An 11,740-nucleotide genomic window follows, 5' to 3' on the forward strand; every position below is an offset into this window, starting at 1 on the left:
GCTAGGTATAAAGTGGTGGAAATTAATATGGTATGGTGCATAGAAATTTACTTGGTGGGTGGAGAACTACGCTGCGCTGAAAAGCGCACTTGCAGATCTTATCACGTGCCAAGCGCCTCTAATCCCTGGTACTGAAAAGTACAATGTACGGCTCTTTTGTATAAAGAAAACCTAGCGCGCTTGTCGACAAAGGGCAGATACTTATCAAAACGATAATAAATCCACATCACAAACATATCTTCGCCAGCTGACTGAAATAAATGTGTGCGGTGGAGTTTGCCTCGCACTGCTATAGACCTGGACTGGTGTTTCGCTCGTTCGCTAGCCACTCAGAGCGCTTGGGAGATCAGGCGAGTGGTATGCTGTCTCCATTTAATGGAAGGTTTCCACAACTACAGGTCTTTCCTCAATGCTAGTTAAAGCCATATTCGCTGTACAAAGCGATTACCGGTAAACTGACACTGGGAGACATACTGGCAATTTAAATAAAACACTTCCTGAAAAATGTCCACACAAATGATAATACAATTTCCACAACAACCCTCCTCTTTGTTAAATGGTCTAATGTGTCGCTCAATGAATCTTGATCTTCTTCCAGATAAAAAGAACAGCTCTTCTCATACATTAAAAACAATCCATTTCAAAAAGTTAAAAAGAAAGATAACGGGTCAAAAGGAAACAAATGTTGACACTTACATTCCGCTCCTCAGGAGGTGACTTTAGAGGGAGGGCATAAGATGATGAAACGCGTAGATCGTCGGTCGGGCTGGGATCTTTGGCATCTGATGTAGGGGGTAGGGTTTTGGGGGCTTCTTGTCTCAGCGATAAGGATGTGGTCATCTGCTTGGGCTTGGGTGACTTGGTCGAACAGACAACAGGATAATTTCACCATGGCATATAGGAGGAATAGAAACAAAAACAACATAAGTATATATACTCCTATTTCCTTCAACCAAGATCCAATTTAAACAAGAAATCCCCAAAACCTCCCAAAGCCTTAAAAGGATTCTAGCCCTTGCTAGCTATTGCTTTGGCTCTGCCTTGCAGTGAAGTTACCTTATCCATATGGGCCTGGACCTTATCACTGGTGTCTGTTATCCAGCTACAACAGTCTTCAACTATGAATTCACAAAAACCCCCCTTGGAAGCTAAAAGATAATCTAGTGCCATTTTCTCCTGCAGTACTAAAGTTTTAATTTGTCTTTGCTCTTGAATAATTTACCTTACAGCTTCAACGGTTTCATTGAACATCTCATCCACAATGGACGAGAAATTATTCAACCGTTTCATCAGCTCGATCCCCCACCCAGTCCAAGCCAGGAACCATGCCCATGCCTGATCCTGAGAAGAAAACAGTTCTCTGCGAGTCCTGCCTTGCACCCTTGCATCCTTGCCCTCCTTCGCAATAGCAGATCCTCACGATCAGCGGCAATGTATGATGCGGGTACGAGATCCACTAAAGCACACAGACCTTTCACATTTGGGAGCACTACCTTATAAGCCAGAGAAATACATAAAAGTAATAGGGACCTGTCAACACCGTACATAAAGAATTTTCTTGACGGTCATGGGCACTAAGCAGTAACAAAAGACTGAAAGATTGCTCTCCTAGTCTGTACGTCACAACCGTCCTTCCAGCAGATATAATCTGGTCTGTTGGTGTCATTAAAAAGGCCTGGAGTTTCATTGGTGAGATTGACTGTTATACCTGTCCTACAGGTTGTAGATCCTATAAATATACAGTCAGGTCCATTAATATTGGGGCATTGACACAATTCTAATCTTTTTGGCTCTATACACCACCACAATGGATTTGAAATAAAACAAACAAGATGTGCTTTAACTGCAGACTTTCAGCTTTAATTTGAGGGTATTTACTTCCAAATCAGGTGAACGGTGTAGGAATTACAACAATTTGTATATGTGCCTCCCACTTTTTAAGGGACCAAAAGTAATGGGACAGATTAACAATCATAAATCAAACTTTCACTTTTTAATACTTGGTTGCAAATCCTTTGCAGTCAATTACAGCCTGAAGTCTGGAATGCATAGACATCACCAGACGCTGGGTTTCATCCCTGGTGATGCTCAGCCAGGTCTCTACTGCAACTGTCTTCAGTTCCTGCTTGTTCGGTTTTGTCTTCAGCAAGTGAAATGCATGCTCAATCGGATTCAGGTCAGGTGATTGACTTGGCCATTGCATAACATTCCACTTCTTTCCCTTAAAAAAACTCTTTGGTTGCTTTCGCAGTATGCTTCAGGTCATTGTCCATCTGCACTGTGAAGCGCCGTCCAATGAGTTCTGAAGCATTTGGCTGAATATGAGCAGATAATATTCATTTCAATATGGGATAAAAAGGAGAGAAAGGTTGGTAAAAAGCGCTACCTGTGAATGTACTACTAAAATGATACTGTGTATATAAAATGTGCATAAAACAAATACTGTAGTAAAATTCAAATTGGTATAAAGTGCAAAGGTGCCAGTGAACCACAATAACAAGGGGATTAAATCTCACAATCCCCCAATAGGGTGCTCAGCATATAAGAAATGCTATACCATGAGCGGAATGTTGTGCAATAGGCAATAATTTGAAACGGAGGTGCAGGTTTTAATTTTTCACTACGCTGTTCCCTCTTTTTACTTCCCTTTGTCATTTTATTTTTATTTTTTATGCAATTTTTTCATTTTTTTCAATTTCGAATAATAAAGATGGATATTTTCCTTTTTTCTGTTCGTTGGTGTAGGCTGATCAGAAATGATGATATATAGCTGCCTTTTTATGTCCTTATACGAGCTGGCACTGCAGAGAGGAGAAATATGGCCTCTGACTAGCTCCGTACGAGCACCAAGATGGCGCCAGGTGAAGCTATTTGGTTGCTAGGACACAGGCTGGCTATTTAATAGCCGGGAGTACGCACAGTTGACGCCGCTCCAGCAGACGTCCTATGACGAAACGCCTAGGGTGGACTCTAACGTCAAACGTCACTTCCGGTTTCGGAGCCTGAGCCGTGGAACGCGGAAGCTTTGCGGCTGTTACACTGATCTTGAACAGCCTACACAGTGAGTCTGTATCACTTTGTGTTTAATCGCCTTGTATACTATATCATGGGGTTTTCCTAATGTTTGAGCACACAGATCGATTGATCATCATCTGTCAAATACATCTGCTCATTAAAAACGGAGGGGACCCCTGGATGTATCAGCCTGTCTAATACCATCATACCGCATACCAACAGGTTGTATTGGAAGTGCGACACCTAGTGGACCACACAGGTGTAGCCACTTTTTCCTATATTCTTTTATTCACTGGAATATTGGTGATTTATTACGGATACTGCACACAGCACCTTTTAGGAAAGAGCCTCTCCCTTTCCTATATTTATTTATTTTGCTCACCATTTATCTATTCAAAGAAAATATATACATTTACGCATTATTTATTTGAACTTTATATTTTTTTCATTTTAATTTGTAATTTTTGCACTCTAATTTTATCACCTGAATTTTATCACCTGCACTATATAGTATATTATTTATAATAAAGTTTTATCACAACTTGTGCACCTCCATTTCAAATTATTGCCTATTGCACATTCCGCTCATGGTATAGCATTTCTTATATACTGAGCACCCTATTGGGGGATTGTGAGATTTAATCCCCTTGTTATTGTGGTTCACTGGCACCTTTGCACTTTATACCAATTTGAATTTTACTGTTTGTTTTATGCACATTTTATATACACAGTATCATTTTAGTAGTATATTCACAGGTAGCACCTTTTACCAACCTTTCTCTCCTTTTTATCCCATATTTTAGCCCTTGCAACGCAGGGGTTGGTTGGTGGCAGCTTACACCTATTAATTTTATCTTGAATTTCTATTTATTTATCATTTTATCTTTTCACACACTCCATAGCGCTGGTCATCCTTGTTTTTAATATTCATTTCAAATCCATTGTGGTGGTGTATAGAGCCAAAAAGATTAGAATTGTGTTGATGTCCCAATATTTATGGACCTCACTGTATTTCCGGTGCAAAAACTAAGGTTAAAGCACATCTAGTTGTCACAATTAGTGATGTCGCGAACCTAAAATTCGCGGTTCGCGAACGGCGAACGCGAACATCGGCAAATGTTCGCGAACCGGCGAACCGGGCGAACCGCCATAGACTTCAATAGGCAGGCGAATTTTAAAACACACAGGGACTCTTTCTGGCCACAATAGTGATGGAAAAGTTGTTTCAAGGGGACTAACACCTGGACTGTGGCATGCCGGAGAGGGATCACGCAAAAAAAAGTTCTTAAAAATTATAATTTTTTGATAGAGAGCCAATTATTGGAAAAATTAAAAAAAAATAAAAATAAAAAATTTCTTTGGATTTAGCATCTGGGGGGTCTAAAAAGTGTACCTGTGAAGTTTCAGCTCTGTAGCATGTCCAGAACCCCTAAAAAACAGCATTTTTCTTATATTTTCAGGAATATGGCTTCTCTGCGGCTGGCTTTTACTCTTGCAGGCATTTAGCGGGCATTTTTTTAGGCAGGCATGTCATTTTTTGTATTTAGTGTCTGGGGGGTCTAAAAAGTGTACCTGTCAATTTTCAGCTCTGTAGCATGTCCAGAACCCCTAAAAAACAGCATTTTTCTTATATTTTCAGGAATATGGCTTCTCTGCGGCTGGCTTTTTCTCTTGCAGGCATTTAGCGGGCATTTTTTTAGGCAGGCATGTCATTTTTTGTATTTAGTGTCTGGGGGGTCACAAAAGTGTACCTGTCAAGTTTCAGCTCTGTAGCATGTCCAGAACCCCTAAAAAACAGCATTTTTCTTATATTTTCAGGAATATGGCTTCTCTGCGGCTGGCTTTTTCTCTTGCAGGCATTTAGCGGGCATTTTTTTAGGCAGGCATGTCATTTTTTGTATTTAGTGTCTGGGGGGTCTAAAAAGTGTACCTGTCAAGTTTCAGCTCTGTAGCATGTCCAGAACCCCTAAAAAACAGCATTTTTCTTATATTTTCAGGAATACGGCTTCTCTGCGGCTGTCTTTTTCTCTTGCAGGCATTTATCGGGCATTTTTTTAGGCAGGCATGTCATTTTTTGTATTTAGTGTCTGGGGGGTCACAAAAGTGTACCTGTCAAGTTTCAGCTCTGTAGCATGTCCAGAACCCCTAAAAAACAGCATTTTTCTTATATTTTCAGGAATACGGCTTCTCTGCGGCTGTCTTTTTCTCTTGCAGGCATTTATCGGGCATTTTTTTAGGCAGGCATGTCATTTTTTGTATTTAGTGTCTGGGGGGTCTAAAAAGTGTACCTGTCAAGTTTCAGCTCTGTAGCATGTCCAGAACCCCTAAAAAACAGCATTTTTCTTATATTTTCAGGAATACGGCTTCTCTGCGGCTGTCTTTTTCTCTTGCAGGCATTTATCGGGCATTTTTTTAGGCAGGCATGTCATTTTTTGTATTTAGTGTCTGGGGGGTCTAAAAAGTGTACCTGTCAATTTTCAGCTCTGTAGCATGTCCAGAACCCCTAAAAAACAGCATTTTTCTTATATTTTCAGGAATATGGCTTCTCTGCGGCTGGCTTTTTCTCTTGCAGGCATTTAGCGGGCATTTTTTTAGGCAGGCATGTCATTTTTTGTATTTAGTGTCTGGGGGGTCTAAAAAGTGTACCTGTCAAGTTTCAGCTCTGTAGCATGTCCAGAACCCCTAAAAAACAGCATTTTTCTTATATTTTCAGGAATACGGCTTCTCTGCGGCTGGCTTTTTCTCTTGCAGGCATATATATCAGTGGTGGGTGGGCAGTGGCACAGTACACTCTCTGTGGACCTGGCAGCAGTCACTGGCACCCAGGCAACTGCAATTTAAAAAATATATATATATTTTTTTTACTTTGCAAGCTGCTGTGCCACTTTATATATCAGTGGTGGGTGGGCAGTGGCACAGTACACTCTCTGTGGACCTGACAGCAGTCACTGGCACCCAGGCAACTGCAATTTAAAAAATATATATATATTTTTTTACTTTGCAAGCTGCTGTGCCACTTTATATATCAGTGGTGGGTGGGCAGTGGCACAGTACACTCTCTGTGGACCTGACAGCAGTCACTGGCACCCAGGCAACTGCAATTTAAAAAAATATATATTTTTTTTTACTTTGCAAGCTGCTGTGCCACCTTATATATCAGTGGTGGGTGGGCAGTGACACAGTACACTCTCTGTGGACCTGACAGCAGTCACTGGCACCCAGGCAACTGCAATTTTAAAAAAATATATTTTATTTTACTTTGCAAGCTGCTGTGCCACCTTATATATCAGTGGTGGGTGGGCAGTGGCACAGTACACTCTCTGTGGACCTGACAGCAGTCACTGGCACCCAGGCAACTGCAATTTAAAAAAATATATATATTTTTTTTACTTTGCAAGCTGCTGTGCCACCTTATATATCAGTGGTGGGTGGGCAGTGGCACAGTACACTCTCTGTGGACCTGACAGCAGTCACTGGCACCCAGGCAACTGCAATTTAAAAAATATATATATTTTTTTTTACTTTGCAAGCTGCTGTGCCACCTTATATATCAGTGGTGGGTGGGCAGTGGCACAGTACACTCTCTGTGGACCTGACAGCAGTCACTGGCACCCAGGCAACTGCAATTTAAAAAAATATATATTTTTTTTTTACTTTGAAAGCTGCTGTGCCACCTTATATATCAGTGGTGGGTGGGCACACAGTGGCACTGCAGTGGGCACAGTACACTCTGTGGACCTGACAGTCACTGGCAGCCCAGGCAACTGCAATAATAAAAAATATTTTTTTTTTCAATTTATTGCAACAAGATGCTGTGCCAACGTATATATATCAGTGGTGGGCAGTGCACTGCAGTGGGTACAGTGCACTCTGTGGACCTGACACAGCACTCACTGCAATTATGACAGAGGAAAAAAAAATATTTTTTAAAATGCCAGGTACTGTGCCTGTGCCACCCGAAATGAGTGTGGTGTGCACACAGTACAGTCTGTGGTAGGTCTGTATATGTATATATATAAATAAAAAAATCCTCAATTACCAGCCCTTAAAAGGGCTTTTGGGGACACTAGATAGATATAGATATATATATATATGAAGAAACAACTCAATTACCAGCCCTTAAAAGGGCTTTTGGGGACGCTAGGTATATATATATATATATATATATATAAAAAAAAAAAAAAAAACACAAATACCAGCCCTTAGAAGGGCTTTTTGGGGTGCTGATATTACAGCAGTAGTGGACCAAGAACACTGCAAGACCAGGAACACTGACTAACTGTCCCTAGCTTAACAGCAGCAGCAGCAGCTCTACCTACTCTCACTACACACACTGCTTCAGAATGATCTAAGATGGATGCTGCCCTTGCTTATTTATAGGAGGTGGGAGGGTGTGGGAGGGAGGTACGCTGATTGGCTGGAAATGTGTCTGCTGACTGTAAAGTTCAGGGTCAAAGTTTGCCTCAATGATGTCTTATGGGGGGCGGACCGAACATCGCATATGTTCGCCGGCAGCGGCGAACGCGAACATGCTAAGTTCGCCGGGAACTGTTCGCCGGCGAACAGTTCTATACATCTCTAGCACAATACCCAAATTGGATTGGCCAGCAAAAAGCAAGAGTCAGGACTAACTTTGGAACTGTAACTTATGTCAGTGGCGTCACTATAGGGGTGCGGTGGGGGCGGTCCGCATCGGGTGACACCCGCCAGAGGGGTGACATCGGCCCGGGATGTCTCCCCAGCTGCCTCCATTCTTCACTTCTCACTGTAGTGTATGTATGGACGGAGTACACTGAACTGAAACCGCCCCTCCTGTGATGTTTACTTCCTGTGTACACAGAGGAGGAGGGGGGAGGAGGGAGAGGAGGAGGGGGGAGGAGGCACACCACGCTGCTGATTATGGAATTCTCTGTCAGGATAGAAGAAGCTGGGACAAGGTAAATTGCAGGTAACCCTTGCACTGCTGGCACATTATCACTGGAAAGGATCTTTCATGTTCTTTTTAATTTCAAGAAAATTTAACTTTGTTTTAGGAGAGTGCTGCTGTAATATGCCATGATGTACTATGTCTCCAGTCTCTTGTATATCACAGAAGCATGCTCCTAGTCTCCAACACCCTCTGTACTATAATGCATGTAAAAAAGTGCGCTGATAAATGTATGTGAGCTGCAACCAAAGATCCAATAGGAATAAATAGTGATGATAGTGGTGCGCTAAATTGTTACCATCATGAACAAGTGTTATGTGATACCAAAACTTGACCTTATTAAACAATTGTGATGATTACAAAAAATAAAATACAGAGTGAATAAATATTCATATGTAAAGAGGGACTCCTGGCGCTCCTGGCATATAGCTCAATCCGAGGTCCTTTTACTTCTTTATGTAGGATCAGTGGGAAGAGCCACTTCGCCTGGTGGGGAAGTCGGTATTTGAAATACCTGGAAATGTCAAATACCAGCGGTAGACGGAGATCTGATACATAGGAGACAATGAGAAGTGTAGGTAGTTGGAAGTTGACCGTCATATCTTAATCCTGTCCATGTGCAGAGAGGTAAGTGGCATTCCCACCCCCTGCATTTGGACCGATTTTTCTGCTATCTGCCCTTTACCAACCCAATTCTGGTAAGAAGCAAATCTGTGAGGTGGTGGGAAACCTTCACATCCCATTTGTATCACGATTGTCATCACTTTTCACATTTGGACTTTTTATTCTGTGTGACAATTGCATAATTTTGTTTTAAGTAATATTCTTTCAAGGAATATTTATTCACTCTGTATTTTATTTTTTGTAATCATCACAATTGTTTAATAAGGTCAAGTTTTTGTATCACATAACACTTGTTCATGATGGTAACAATTTAGAGCGCCAGACTTTTTTCAACCCCTGTACTATGTCCGCAGGCTTCGACAACCTCTGTACTATGTCTGCAGTCTCTGACCATATCTTGTTTTATGTCTGTAGTCTCTGACCATATCTTGTATCATGTCTGTAGTCTCTGACAATCTCTTGTATCATGTCTGTAGTCTCTGACCATCTCCTGTATTATTTCCACAGTCTCTGACCATCTCCTTTATCATGTCTGTAGTCTCTGACAATCTCTTGTATGTGGGAGGAATTTTGCCCTTTCCTTACCCCTACACTGAGTTACACACCCCTGTCTCCTGCACTCTTTTTGTTTTGTACTCCTGATTTTTTTTTTTATACATTACACACTCCTGGGCCCTGCGTTCTGTGCATTATGTACTCCTGGACCATGCTCTCTGTGTGTACCATGTACTCCTAAACCTGGCACTGGCTACAGCCCTCTGTGCATTACATTCATCTAAATCTTGAACCCATTGCATTAAACACCCTGGACCCCTGCAGCCTGCAATATGTATCCTAAACCCGTCACTGGATGCAGCACTCCCCAACCCCTGTGCTCTGCTTTACACACTCCCGGACTATATACACAATACTGTACATTATATACTTCTTACCAAAGTCTTCATTGTCTCAACAGTTGCTGGTTGCTATGCAGTCCCTGACTATTTTATTGAATTTATTCTTTAAGGTAGGCTCAGACAAAACAATCAAAGCATATTTTATAGGTACAAGGAAGCCTGCGTTTTGTTTAAACATATCCCTTAAGCTCCTCCCACAATTTACCGCGACCTAGCATGCCGCAGGTCTTTTCACTCCTCCAGTGTCCCTCATTCTGAAGTTCAAAAGTTGGGAGGTATGATTAAGCGGTGACAGCAGGCTCTTTTCCTCGCTCAGTCCACCAGAGAACAGGTAGCGAGCTGCGGGCTGTCAGTTTATCTTCCCCCACTTCCCCCCCCCCTCTTTTCTCCTGTCAGCAGTGCAGGAGAAGAGAGAGCGGCTCTCATCTGATTGCCGCCTAGCTTACTGCCCAGTCTTTTTCCCTTCCCATTGGCCACTGCTCAGGGCCAATCAGAAGAGACTAGGGGGGCATCATGGGACATGTAGTCCCGGAAGATTGGCAGCCCCATTTGTAGTCCACAGGGAGCAGACCACAGCCACCAGCATGCACTCTGCTAGGGGGAGAGATTGAGGACTGGGAACCTGGGAAAAAGCTGAGGGAGTGAGTGCTACACCATAAAGAGAGGACTGTGCTGGGGGAAGTCAGAGAGAGCCACACTGCCCAGCACCACCAGAGAGAGGGCCATGCTGCTGCCCAGCACCACCAGAGAAAGAAAGACTTTGTCATTGCCAGGGTACAGACGGGCTACACTACTGACCAAAGTCAGCCTGATCAACCCAGAAGGAGCGAATGTCTAACCGGAGGGATCACTGCTGCATTTTTGCTGGGTCTGGCAGGATGGCCTGTCAGCCATTATCCGTTACTGCTCCTAGGGACTGAGCCATTAGGAAGTGCCTGACCTAATATCCTCTAGGCCTTATTGACCATCGCAACATGCTACAAAAAACTCCCAACGTTGAGCTGCTGCCCGGCCTGAATATAGGGGGGGGGGGGGATGACACCATGTTTTACCGCACCAGGTGACACCAACCCTAGTGACGCCACTGACTTATGTTACCCTCTAGGAATGTGTCATTAAATTCTATGGACAAGTGTCTCCCGGTTGTTTTGGCAATTGTCCCATATTTCTTCATGCCAATACCTACATCGTTTATAGCATGCACTGCTGCCATTGTCGGGGTGTAATGGCTAGGTGAGGTTTGAAGCACACCCAGCAATTAGTCCTGTTTGCCCCATTAGCCAGATGGAGATGCATTTTAAACAATAGGTTGGGATGCTGTTTATCATTACCTTCGCTAAAATACACTAAGCTAACTAAATAGATGAAAACGATACTCCTCATTCTTGGATGTAGTTGGGCAGCTTTTTGCAGTGGCTGGTGTGGATCCAGTTATCACGTCCCTCAAGCTTCAAAGAAGTTGGCATTGTCAGCTGGTCCTGGTATGGCTCGGAATATCTCAGCTCCAATCCCGTCCTTTGGTGTTTTTTCACGATGACCCAGTCACCTGGTTGAATAGAATGGACACTGGTTATTGTGTCAGGGAACGGGAGAGACTCCCGAGTCCCAAACCCTGTGATGGACCTTCTGAAGCTCTTTTTGCAGGGAGTACACATACCCCGTCAGCTGGGGAATGTAAGAATGACAGTTGCTAAGGAAAGTATAGTCCAGTTTTCGGTTGGCTCCCAAACAACACCTCATAAGGCGATAATGATAGTGGTCTAGGGGCATTCCTGATGGAATAAAGAGTGATGGGAAGACATTCGGGACATGACTTTTTAGTATCAGCCATGATTTTTTAGATCTTATTTTTAAGAGTTCCATTCAGCTGTTGAACCTTAGCGCTACTTTGAGGATAATAAGGAGTATGTAATCCCTGGTTGATGTGAAGCACCTTACATACTTCTGCAAAGATCTGACCGGTGAAGTGTGATCGATCGTTTCAGGCAACCCCCAGCAACAAACTATCTCAGACTGGATCTTTTTTGCGGTGGTAGTGGCATTGGCACTGTGAACAGGGCAAGCCTCTGGCTACCCAAAAAACATATCCACACAGACCAAGACATGCTCGTCCGTTCTGATTTTTGGCAAACTCTATCTGAATGCGTTGAAAAGGGATATTCCAGTTTGGGCGAATGTCTTCTCGGAACTGTTACCGTTTTACCTACATTGCACAAACTACTACTACTACTGTACTACTACTACCTACTGTGCGCAAACTAAACAGGTAGTGGTAAAG

General features: G+C 42.9%; 1 pseudogene across 1 annotated transcript; it reads right to left on the reverse strand.

The window, feature by feature from the left end:
• Nucleotides 1-706: 706 nt before the first annotated feature.
• LOC309564320 (syncytin-2-like) lies at nt 707-8,542 on the reverse strand (annotated as a pseudogene). The gene is made up of 2 exons: nt 8,457-8,542; nt 707-1,574 (listed from the first exon to the last, which is right to left on the reverse strand). The product of its transcript is annotated as a syncytin-2-like (transcript).
• Between the last annotated feature and the right edge of the window lie 3,198 nt (nt 8,543-11,740).

This window comes from Pelophylax lessonae (assembly GCF_965119305.1).
Source record: "Pelophylax lessonae genome assembly, chromosome: 9".
NCBI lineage: Eukaryota > Metazoa > Chordata > Amphibia > Anura > Ranidae > Pelophylax > Pelophylax lessonae.